Here is a 12,990-nt window from a genome sequence, read left to right on the forward strand (position 1 = left end):
TGTGTATGTATGTATGTATGTATGTATGTATGTATGTATGTATGTATGTATGTATGTATGTATGTATATATATATATGTATGTTTGTATGTATGTATGTATGTATGTATGTATGTTGTGTGTATGTTGTGTGTGTATGTTATGTGTGTGTATTATGTAATCATATCAAATTTGGTGAAGACTAATTTCAAATTTTGAGTATTTTTTAAAAACCGAGTTAAATCCGAAAAATAATAACCTATCACCGATCAAGTTAGTAAGTTTGATACCTATTAGTTATTAACTTGATTTTACAAAAAAGAGTCTCAAACACATCTATCCTTATCTATATAGTATTTACAAAAATTTGTCGTATTTGTAAGATGCTTTTATCGAGATCGTAATTTTGAACCTTATAAAACTGGATAATGACGATTATTTTATGGTGGATCACATTGTCAAATTTCGAGTATCTTTTAAAAAATAAGTGAAGTACTAATTTTGAATTCAAAATAAGCTGAAGTTTAATGCCTCTTTAAACCCGTGAATGTTTATTTATTTTTAAATTTTTTTTAAAAATATAATACTATGTATATTTTAATTATGTATTCATCAACACATTTATAATTACTTAAAACTTATAATTTTTTTAATAAAAAGTTATTGTATTTTTATCAAATATAAAGAGTTTATGATCAAAAAATTGAATTTTATGTCTCACTAACTTTTAAAAGTAATTATACATTTTACGAATAACAAAATGTCTCAAAATTTTGAGGTAACAATAGGTCTCGATCACACGTACTTATATTATATGCATGGTGAAAGACTAATGTGAATAAGTGGCAGAGTGGTAAGTTGATTGCTATTGTAACTTGAAAACCTGGGTTCGATTCCCTTTAATAACAAGTTTTATACAGTTTATGAAAAGAGAGGTAAATTAGATATTTTAAGTTGAATTTTATGTCTCACCAATTTCTAAGGGCAAATTAGACATTTTATCAATTTCTAAGGGCAAATTAGACATTTTATAAAGAATAAAATGCCTCATGATTTTTGAGATAATAAAATGTCTCATCAATATTACCCATGTTGGGCTATTTTGAGGTAACAATAGGTCTCGATCACACGTACTTATATTATATGCATGGTTAAAGACTAATGTGAATAAGTGGCAGAGTGGTAAGTTGATTGCTATTGTAACTTGAAAACCTGAGTTCGATTCCCTTTAATAAAAAGTTTTATACTTTTTATGAAAAAAGAGGTAAATTAGATATTTTAAGTTGAATTTTATGTCTCACCAATTTCTAAGGGCAAATTAGATATTTTATAAAGAATAAAATGCCTCATGATTTTTGAGATAATAAAATGTCTCATCAATATTGCCCGTTGGGCTATTTTGAGGTAACAATAGGTCTCGATCACACGTACTTATATTATATGCATGGTGAAAGACTAATGTGAATAAGTGGCAGAGTGGTAAGTTGATTGCTATTATAAATTGAAAACCTGTGTTCGATTCCCTTTAATAACAAGTTTTATACAGTTTATGAAAAGAGAGGTAAATTAGATATTTTAAGTTGAATTTTATGTCTCACCAATTTCTAAGGGCAAATTAGACATTTTATAAAGAATAAAATGCCTCATAATTTTTGAGATAATAAAATGATTTTATAGATAATAGATTTGTTTTTTATTGAATTTAGTTCCTCCGTCGCACTATCCGGATTCCATTCTTTCATCCCTGTTGACTTTAATTTACTGTCCTTTTTTTAAATTTATTTATAGTTTGACAAACCCTGAACAATTGTGTCTATAATTTCTATCCAATGTCATCGGAGATTCGAATACATGCATGTCATCAAATTTTAGCACCAATCAGATTTTTTCTTTTTTTAAAAAAAGAGGAACATGTAATGATATAGCTTCTAACTTGTGTGACAAATTTAGAGATCAACTTCAAAAACATAATTTATTTATTCGGTTGGAGTAGTGGAAAAAGGGGTCTAATATACAATAGATTTGAGCTGAACTAAACAATTTACTAGTATATTTATTATGTAAGCCCTTTCTATATAAACCCAATACGATAAGATAACCCAAGGGACATGTGCCAATTTTTTGTTATAGGAACTGACTGTGATCCTTGCACTTGCACCCCCTCGAAAATTTGTTAGAATAAACCTAAATTCAAAAAAAAAAAAAATTGTTATATATTTCGTTTTTATCCCATGTCTTATAATTATGGTTTCCAATCTTATCTATCCAAAATTTGTTAGTATTCAACTATTCATACCAATATACCATAAAATACAAGATTACCCGCCCACGAGATTTTGACTCAGTTGATTAAAGAGGGGATAACTATTCTCTTGGTCACAAGTTCGAATCTCACGAGAGGAGAATTTATGATTATACCTCCTGAGTCAGGCGGTTTACCTTGATTCACATGTTTTGCGGCTTTGTTTACGTGTTTTGTAGCATGTTGCTTATTGCGTGAGCTCGTAGGGTTTACCCAGTGCGCACACGAAGGGTAGCGGCTGTGGGTTACCTACGATAAATTAAATACAAGATTACCAAAAAAATTGAGGATAATTTATTTATCTTCCTTTATTTTGAGTAAACACATTTTAGTGAAGTGAAAGCAAAATGTTTCATAAACATGCAGTAATTTGAGAAATGGATTAAAATTGTGGGTTAACTACGATAAATTAAATACAAGATTACCAAAAAATTGAGGATAATTTATTTATCTTCTTTTATTTTGAGTATGCATATTTTAGTGAAGTGAAAACAACATGTTTCGTAAACATGCATTAATTTGAGAAATGGATTAAAATGTCATATGGGGTTTAAAATGATTCAAATATCAATTTACAACATTAATTTGTGCAGCGTTTAGAAAATTATCAAATGCTATACGATGTAGCGTTTTAATTCTTTTTTTTTAAAATGTTTTAATGCCACAAACGTTATTTCAGGTAATGCTCACGATGCTTTTTTTAAAATATTTTGAGATTTTTATGGTGGGTCGTTTTGGACCCAGAAATATTACTTAATTTTACGTTTTTGATATTTATTTTTAAATTAATATTTTTAAAATTTAAGAATTTTTAATATTTAGAATTCAATCATTCACTTTTCTATTTTAGAAATATTAGCAAATTATGTAAAAACACGTCTAATTTAACAATTTTTAACATTTTAGGATTCGTCAATTCACTTTTGGGTTTTAAAAGCATTAAAAAAATTTAATAAAATGTACACCGATTTAGGGTTTAGGGCCTAAACACTATAACCTAAACCCTGATTTAACGACCCTAAACCCTAGAATCTAAACCCTAATTTAACAGCCATAAACCCTAAAAACCAAATGTAAATTCTAAATTAATCAATTTTAAAATTTAAGGATGCAATATAATTTTTAAAAAAATATTAACGTTTTAGCGTTTAACAATTATTAATTTGGTTTAAAAATATTTTTAAATTATGTATAAAATACAAGATAAAGTAATATTTTGGGATTAAAACGCTACATGATGTTGATGTTGTGTGTGGGAACCAAAACCCTATACGATTCAGCATTTACAAAATAAGAAAATAAAAATAAAAAAAGGCAAAATGTGCCTCCATGTAACGTTATGTGTTTAAAAAATTAAAAGAAAAAGTTAATACAAAACGTGAGATGATCTAGCCTTTTGACAAAACGCTGTTCAATTCGTGTGGTCAAGTAATATTTTAGGTTATAATATCTAGATATTTTAAACTATTTTTTATCCTAAAATGTATTTAGGGTCAACACCCAATAATTTGTACTCTCGGAACATTTGATTCGCAGGTATACAAACAGTTGAAAGTGTGCTCCTCTATAAAATCCATTCTTACTTTGCCCATGTTTTCTTTCATTTTTCAAGGATATTCATATTTCCGTTTAACTTTCTAAAATATATAAAAAAAAATTATCATATTTAATCCGTAGCCGCTAACATTCGATGCGTATTCGTAAATATTACGGGCTCACGTAATATACTGCAAACCTCTCTCTTACATTTAACATTGCTTCGACCCCAAATCATACTGCAATTCACGTGACTTTCTTTATACTTTTATTTTTTATTTTTATTCAATAAACTAGTATATAACTATTTTTTAATTTAAAAATTAAATAATTTAAGATTTAATTAAAATAAAATGAAAGTGAAATTTAAACATAATATATTAAGATAAATATATGCATAAAATATTTAAAAATTATGTTAAATAAACATTAAAAAAATATATCACACAAACATTAACATAAAAGACATTACATTGAATATAAAATACCTCATAAAACAAATTAAAATACAAATAATTAATAGGCATCGAATAAAGTTAGTACAACCATAAGTATAATAAAAATAATTAATTATTTGTATTTTAATTTGTTTTGTGACGTATTTTATATTCTATGTAATTTCTTTTATTTTTATTTTTTTTATCATTGGGAACCCGCAGCTGCTACGCTTCAGGTGCGCACTGGGTAAACCCCACGGGTTCATGTAACAGCGTGCAAAACACTTGAGCCAAGTTAAACCGCATTTAAGCGACAGACTCTGACTTATGAGGTATAATCATAAATTCTTCTCCCGTGGAATTCGAGCATCTGACCAAGAGGATAGGTATCCCTTTTTAACAAATTGAATATTTTTTAATGTTTATTAAACGTAATTTTTATATATTTTATGTATATATTTTTTTAATATATTATGTTTAAATTTCACTTATATTTATTTTAATTAAATTTTATATTATTTAATTTATAAATTAAAAAAATAGTTAAATACTAATTTATTGAATAAAAAATAAAAATAGAAAGAAAGTCACGTGAGTTGCAGTATGATTTGAGATTGGAGAAATGTTAAATGTAAAATGGAGAAATGTTAAACGTAAAAGAGAAAATAAAAAAGGCGGATATTTTAAAAAATTTAAGGAAAATAAGAATATTCTGAAAAAAGGAACGAAAAATATGGAAAAAGCAAAAATGGATTCCTCCTGACTCAAGGTGCGTCAATGAATACACATTTGATTCGTTCAAAATGTCCGGCGGACTACATTCGCAAGTCGCAGCATATGCTATTCGCATGTTTGAATATTATCATTTACTAGGCACGGGTCATTTTTTTAATTTATCATACAATTATAATGTTCTTAACTATCTTTTTATTTATAAATGTTGTACAATATCTAATATATATCAAATATCAATTAATTGTTTATTTTCATAAAAGACAATACCAAATTACACAATATTTCAAATATAACTCATTAAGCAAAAAAAAAAATATATATAGAGTCTTATTCCAATACAAACTAAATTAAAATACAAACTACAAATTACACCTCCCACACACAATTACACATAATTCCCCTGCATTTTTAATTGAATTTTTCCCGTCAATTAGTGAACACTTTTTAAAATCTAACTTAACTATATTTTTCTACATCATCCAACAATCAGTATGAATATCATATTTGATATGTTTCGATGATAAATCACTAATTATGTATACGAGAATCACCAAAAGTACTGGTTCTGGAATTTGTACTGATTTCAGTTTACTGATTCGGGTAAGTTTAAATACTGATTTATCGTCAAAATATAGCAAATATGCTATGCAAATCGATGAGTGGGAGATGAATAAATACGGGTGAATTTATTTTTTTTAAAAAGTTAACCAACTAACGGGAAAAATAAAATTAAAAACGAAGGGGAAAGTGATTAAACATATGGGTCTCATCGGTTTGTAGTTTATATTCTAATATTGGTTTGTATTTGAGCACTTGCCTATATATATATTCTTGTTTGTGTTGTATAATTTATATTTAATGAATGAATATAAATATGGTAGTGGTGTACTTTAAAGCGAAACAATTATACTTAATCTGTAAAATATCGTTAGTATGTTTACAAATACAAAGTTAAAAAATAACATATATGATGAATACAGAGTTAAACAAAGAATTTGAATTTTATTTAAATAAATTATATGTATTGGTCTATATTATTATTGAGTTTACTACCAACTTACAATTAACATACTCAATTTAAAAAGACAAAAAATGCATAATTGAAATAAGGATGACTTACAATCATAATATACAATAATGTAAACTTTACACTATTGTTAATATATGTAATAACCCCAATTTTTGGAAATTTTTGAAACCCTTATGAATAGTGTTTTTGCTGAATGAGAAAACTGTTCATGCCACGCTATGTAGGGGTTCTGTTATTGATCTTATGGGATATTATTAGTACTCTATGTGGTATATAAGTGTATGTAAAGATCGTCAGAATCCAATTCTGAACACTTTGATTTTTCCCGGAAATCCACTAGATACGGAGAGAATTGAGTATAAGGTAACAGGATAAAAAGGATTTAAATTAAAGGATTATAGGAGAGGATCATAAAAGGAATATAATATATTGAGAAAGGTTGAGGGAACCTAAGTAATAAGATACCGGGTATGATCCCTCAAACGATAAACGAAAACGAAAGTTAAGCGAACCGTATAACAGATCAGCGGTCATTAGGCAAACGATTAGGAAGTTAATCAAAGGGATTAGTGGGAATGATGTCATCCAACCAATAGAAAGAGGACAAGGAAGTGAGGATGACATCATGAGGATGACATAAGCATGACATGAGAAGGAAGGAGGTGTGGTGGCTTTGTAATCACACAAATCCAAGGGCAAGAAGGTAATTGACTAAAGCAAGCACAAAAACCAATCAACCAAGCCAAGTAAAATCATTTTCATCAAAAATCAAAAGCAACCAAGGCTTTGTTCTTCATTGCTCACGGCTTTTCACTATTCAAAAGGCAAGAGAAATTCAAAATCCAAGATCCAAGCTTCCTAAATTGGTAAGATAATTCCCTAATCATCTTCATGCTTAGTTAGGACTATATCATGAGTTTAAGCCATTAATTCCTTCTCAATCTTCTTCATTTAATCAAAGAAGAAGACTATGAATAGTGTTTTCAAGTTTTTTTAACTTGAAGTTTTCTTGTTTTCTTGAAGATCCAAGCATTCTTAAGACTTCTCAAAGCTTCTTAAGGCTTCCTAGCTCCTCCCACCACTTCAAGGAAGGTATACCATCTCCAAACCCTAGATTCCTATGTATTATAAGATGATTTTGATTAGTAGGATGATATTGTAGCTTGTTGTTGTGATTTAGAGTTTGGGATTTGGAGTGGTAGTGAAATGGAATGGTAAATGTTGTGGTTTTGATTAAAAGAACTTAAGTATGATTAAAGTTAAGTTTAGGCATAAGTATGAATGATTAAATTGAATTGGTTGGGGTTGTTATGATGTGATAAGGATGGATGTTGGTTGTATGTTGGATTTGAGGTTGGTTTGTGGTTGGTTTTGTATGGTTTAAAATTGGGAAATCGCGTAAACATAGCCGTCGTAACGTCCGATTTTCTTTGGACTGTTTTTGTGCATAGCATTAGGACCCGAGAACCCCCTGCTAGATTATGACCACTGCCATGTTTAGATAGCTCATGTTACGAGCTTCGTTTTGATATGTAGTTCGTTCGATTCCGATGCACGGTTTAGGAGAAACGACCGTTTCAAGTAACGGCGTTTCGCGAACGAAACTTTTTCCCTCGCCTTACTTTGAAACATAGGTTAAAGACCAAAAAGGGTTAATTAATGTATGAAACATTTATGGTAAGTGTGTTAGGCAGTTGGTAAGACACTCGCGAAGGAATCGCTTTAAAACTCGTAAAGGTTAAATTATTAAAAATGGTGGAGCCGAGGGTACCCGAGTGACTTAAGCAAATCAGTGAGCGCAAAACAAGCGTTAGAGTCTAAGTTAGTTAAAGTATAGATTTACAAGTGATTTTGGTTTAATTCCAACTTACTTGTTGTTTATAGGTTATCAGACTCGTCCCGAGCCTTTCTCACCCCAAGTCGCTCAGGCAAGTATTCTATCCGTTATACTGTTGTTGTGATGTATACATTTGTATATGCATGATCTTGCGATAAATGCATATTGGTTAATTAGCAAATGTTGCGATATATTGAAGCATGCTAATATGGTATATATATATGCATGCCTGTCTCATATTCTTGAGTTATATATCTGTTGGTTCAGTTGATAATACCTATGCTAGAGGATAGCGGTAACTTGCATATACCCTTAGTATAGGGACCCAAAGGTGAAAATATATTCTAAAACCGGGAGTCGAGGATCCCGAGTAGATTTCGTATATATGGATATGGATATATATATATATATATATTTATATATATATATATATATATATGGTTATAGTTTTCCAAACTATTAATCGAATAAGGTTTATTCGATAACTTTATTTTATTAATGAATATTATCTTGAATATTCATTCGAGGACTTATGACTCCTTTATATTATTTATTGAATATTACTTGGATATTCATTTGAGGATGTATGACTCCTTTATTTTATTTAATGAATATTATTTATAATATTCATTCGAGGTATTATGACTCGGCTTATTATTTAATGAATATTATTTGAATATTCATTCGAGGGCTTATGACTCAGTTTATATTATTTATTGAATATTCTTGAATATTCATTTGAGGATCTATGACTCCGATTATTTGCTGAGATATATTCTTTATTTTATTAAAGAATAAGGTGTAAATAATCAAACTTATTTTCGATTATTCAAATAAAGATAATACTTTCATATAAGTATATCTTTGGTTATTTAATACTCGTTTCAAGTATAAGTTTTAATACTTCTACTTCAATTATTTTATAAAGATTATTCTTTATGGGAATATTATTTAAATAATAATATTCAGTCATTTTCTAAATATTCTGGGGACTGATTACTTCATTAAATCAGTTTTACTCCAAACACTCTTTAAAGTGTTTTCGAGTCTTTAAAATGATTTTCAAAAGTTAGAGCGGATCCCAAAACTATTTTTATATTTAAGATCTTTCTTTTAAAAAGGGGATTTAAATACTCGCTCAAAACATGGGGGATCCGGCTCGGTGGTGTGTTTTATATTCGCAACAAGGTTGCTGTCTTGGTAAAAGAGTTTTTGATTACTTACCCAATATTCGGGAAGTAAAATTCTTGGAACAAGTTAATCCATTAACAGGCATCGCCTGGGAAATATCGGTGAGTTTTCCTTTCCAACTAGATACGACTTCTTGGTGGAGCCGTATCAACAAGTTTCTACTTGGGGAAAGGGGGAAACGAGCTTTACGTTTCAGAGTCATGGATTTCATCTGAACTAGGAGTGGCTTAAGTGGTCGAGTAGCGCCGGCCCAGCCTTATTATATTGGCCCAAATGGCCTGGAAGTTCCGCTAAGGCGGTCCATTCCTTAGGAGTTCAGTGTTCGGTTGACAAGTAAATCCGACAGGTTCTCCTCTACATGTAGAAAATGGTGGGGTTGTACTACTACGACTGATCATCGTAAGTGGTCTTCCTGGCGCGGTAAACTCCCGTAATGAGTTCATCATCCATTTGGATAATTCTGCAACACTACCCGTAGCATTTCGATTGAAAGGCTACTAATGGGTGGTTGCCGAAGCATTGACAGGGTCAAACATTTTTATTGGTGTATCCATTGAATGAAGTATCTCGTAACTTCATCTCTTTTCAAAATATTTTAAAGATCAAATATTTTCAAGTTTTATTTGTGGTCTCATCTATGGGATGACCTCGTGAATTTTATTATACTTTGAACAGTGGTAGTTCAAGTAGCTTTATAAATGATATAAGTATAGTGAAGTATTTGGTAACTTCATCCCTTGTTTTAAAACTTATATCCAGTAAGTAATTACCTTACTCACGATAAAGATTCTAGTAAGTATCCATTTAGATACTTATATTATTGTTATCACTATGTATTATCTTGCGAGCTGTAAGGCTCACTCTTGCTTTATTTCTTCATCACACAACAACAGTTAGGAAGGATGGCCAGACTCCAGCAGACCCAGCGCAAGCGCGTGGGAAGCGTCCCTCGTCTTCCCGATGATGTCGTAGCTGCTATAGCTGCAGAGGTAGATCTATTGTAGATCAGACCATCTACTTTTGAGAATCAATTATGTATAATTATAACTTGTGGCAGATAATGGCAATTAACTGTAAATTTATCAAGTAATCGTTTTGGGTTGTAATAACTTTTAAATTGTGGATTCAAAGACTTGTACTTATTTGAATTTCATCTCTGAGACTATAACGGGTTGTGGTGTGTGTTGGTGTGGGGTCACAGCATAAGGTTGATTATTATTAATTAAGTGAAGTGATATTGTGGAAGAAAGACCGTGACGACCCGGATCCCCGACCCCGGATCTGGGGGTGTTACAATATAAAAGTTGATTTTAATGAAAAATGTTAGTTTTTGAAATTCAACGTATGTATGCATGGAAAAATGTTAGTTTTTAATTTACACTACGGTTACCAAAGTAACATTAAGTTATATGTGTGTGTGCCAGTATGTAAATTGTCGTATGTTACATTTCTTAGTAAATTACGAAGATTTCAATTATTTATATGCAAAATATCTGATTTATGTACATGTATAATCACTATTAACATCTAGTGAGACAAATGATTACTTAAATAAAATGCATTTATAATTATTCAAAAATTAAAATTATGTAATAAATAAATTACAATAATTTATATATGGTATTCATATTATCACTGACAAACAATATATATCTAGTTTTTACGTAACTGCGTATCAATCATGGCTGTACCATAAAAATAAATTATATATTATAAAGACTTATTATTGATATTCATGAATTTTTTTCAAGGATTCGAAGGAAAAATTATAATTATATTGTTATTTAAACCGTTTTAAGTTCCTTTCATTACTACTCTAATATTTCTTCATATAATAATTTGATAGGATTGTATACTATTTTCCTAAAATTAAATATTTTTAAATTTGATAAAATTTTATAAATATCAGTTGACATGTCTAATTCATTCAGATTATTGAAATATATATATTTTTCTTTAAATGGTATAAAATGCACTGAATCAAATGTTACAATATAGTATATATATAAATTATATTTGAATAATTCAAAATATAAAAATAATTCAAAATATTTGTAAAATATTATCTTGATCACTGAATATTATTTATCTAGAAAAATTCTTTTTAAAAAGCTAATTTTTTTAAAGTGAAAACTGAAAAATAAATCGATTTAATATATCATCGTAGGTTTAAAAAAACTCGTGAGATCTCATATCAAATTTCGAATATTTTTAAAATTGGGACAAGTCCTAAAAATAATAACGCACTACCAGTAAAGTTAGTAATTTTAATATAAATAATCAATTGACTTGATCTTATAAACACCTCGAACACATTAATTTATATTAATATAAGATATTAAAAAAATTTACATTCTTGGTAAGATATTATCGCCGAACTTGTAATTTGAATTTACTAAACGTATAATATGACGATATTTTTCGGCTGGGTCATGTAGTCAAATTTCGAGTATTTTTTGAAGAATGAGTCAAGTTCTGATTTCAAATTCGAAATAAAATAAAATGCTTTGACTCATTATAATTGGAACTCATCTAAATATGTATTCGAAATAAAATAAAATGTTTTGACTCATTATAATTGGAACTCATCTAAATATGTAATACCATTATAGATTATTTATATATAAGCGATTATATTTTCAATATTTTCTTTAAAATTATATATGTACATTTTAATTACTTTTTATAATAATAAAATATGTTAAAAATATTTGAGATACATTTTCAAACTAAAAAAACAGATTAATAAATAAGATAATAATTCATTTATATACTATGTCTAATTTTGTATCCGGAATTTAATTCTTTAAAACTAACTGTACAAATATTAAAGTAATTATCTTTTTTTTTTCCGGAATTCTAGTAACTATCTTTAAAGGTAAATAAAATATTTATTTAGCACACTTACATATTATGTGTATGATAAAAAGTATATGTGACATTATGGTGTAGTGGTATGAGGTTGTATAGGTGAATGAAATATCTCGAGTTCGATTCCCACAAATCACATTTTTTATATAAAATTAAAAACAAGGGTAGTTTAGTCTTTTCAATGAAATTTTTTAATGTCAATGGTTATATATAGAAGAGATTATATTGATCAGGACTTCAATGGTTACGACAGAGTTTTGGGTATAGATGTTAAAATTTTCCTCGCTTGTGGGTATAGATGTTCACAAAATCCGAAATCCGAAATTCGAAATTCGAAATTCGATCCGATTCGATTTGAAAAAAAACTTGAAAAATCCGATCCGGAAAAAAACCCGTTCCAATTTAGCCCGGCCCGCGGGCCTTAAATGGGGCTCTTTTTTTCAAAAATCCGGTCCGAAGTGAAACTCCAAAAATCTGGATAAAAATCTGGATAAAAGCCCGAGTTTTTTGAAAAGCCCGATTAAAAAACAAAATTTTTATATAAAATTTGAAAATATACAATACCTTTTTATAAATTTTAAAAAATTATATTATAATATTAGAAGCAATTAAGATATATATTTGCTGACTTATTTCGTCAAAGTTTTGTATTTTTTTCATCAAATTAAAAGGTATTAAAGATAATTACTAAATTAGTTGTAATTGTAACCAAATTTTATTATTATAAATTACAAATGATGTCATATTTAAATTTATAATTTTATATTATATATTCAGTGATAATACAAAATGTATGAATTAGCTGGTTAGCGAGTCTAGTGCATCAAGAATGCATAGTACATACAAAGTAATAACAACTAAAAAGTTTATGCTCGAAACTAATAACTAGCTGACCATACCAGATTTTGGACAATAAAAATTACTGTACATAATTATATTATTATAATTATATATTATATTAAGAATAATTATTTATTTCGGTGTCTAAACTACTCTATTTGATATATCAAGATATTATTTTCTCTAATATTTGAACTACTCATAGTTCGAGTTATAATATATAAAAATAATAT

The 12,990-nt window shown here is 28.5% G+C and overlaps 1 long non-coding RNA gene across 1 annotated transcript; it reads left to right on the plus strand.

The window, feature by feature from the left end:
• The first annotated feature begins 6,786 nt into the window (after positions 1-6,786).
• LOC141677623 (uncharacterized) lies at positions 6,787-7,946 on the plus strand. Its single transcript, XR_012557480.1, has 3 exons — positions 6,787-6,884; positions 7,042-7,110; positions 7,903-7,946. It is a non-coding gene; the product is annotated as an uncharacterized LOC141677623 (long non-coding RNA).
• Positions 7,947-12,990: the final 5,044 nt, after the last annotated feature.

Source organism: Apium graveolens, chromosome 8 (genome assembly GCF_009905375.1).
Source record: "Apium graveolens cultivar Ventura chromosome 8, ASM990537v1, whole genome shotgun sequence".
Lineage (NCBI taxonomy): Eukaryota > Viridiplantae > Streptophyta > Magnoliopsida > Apiales > Apiaceae > Apium > Apium graveolens.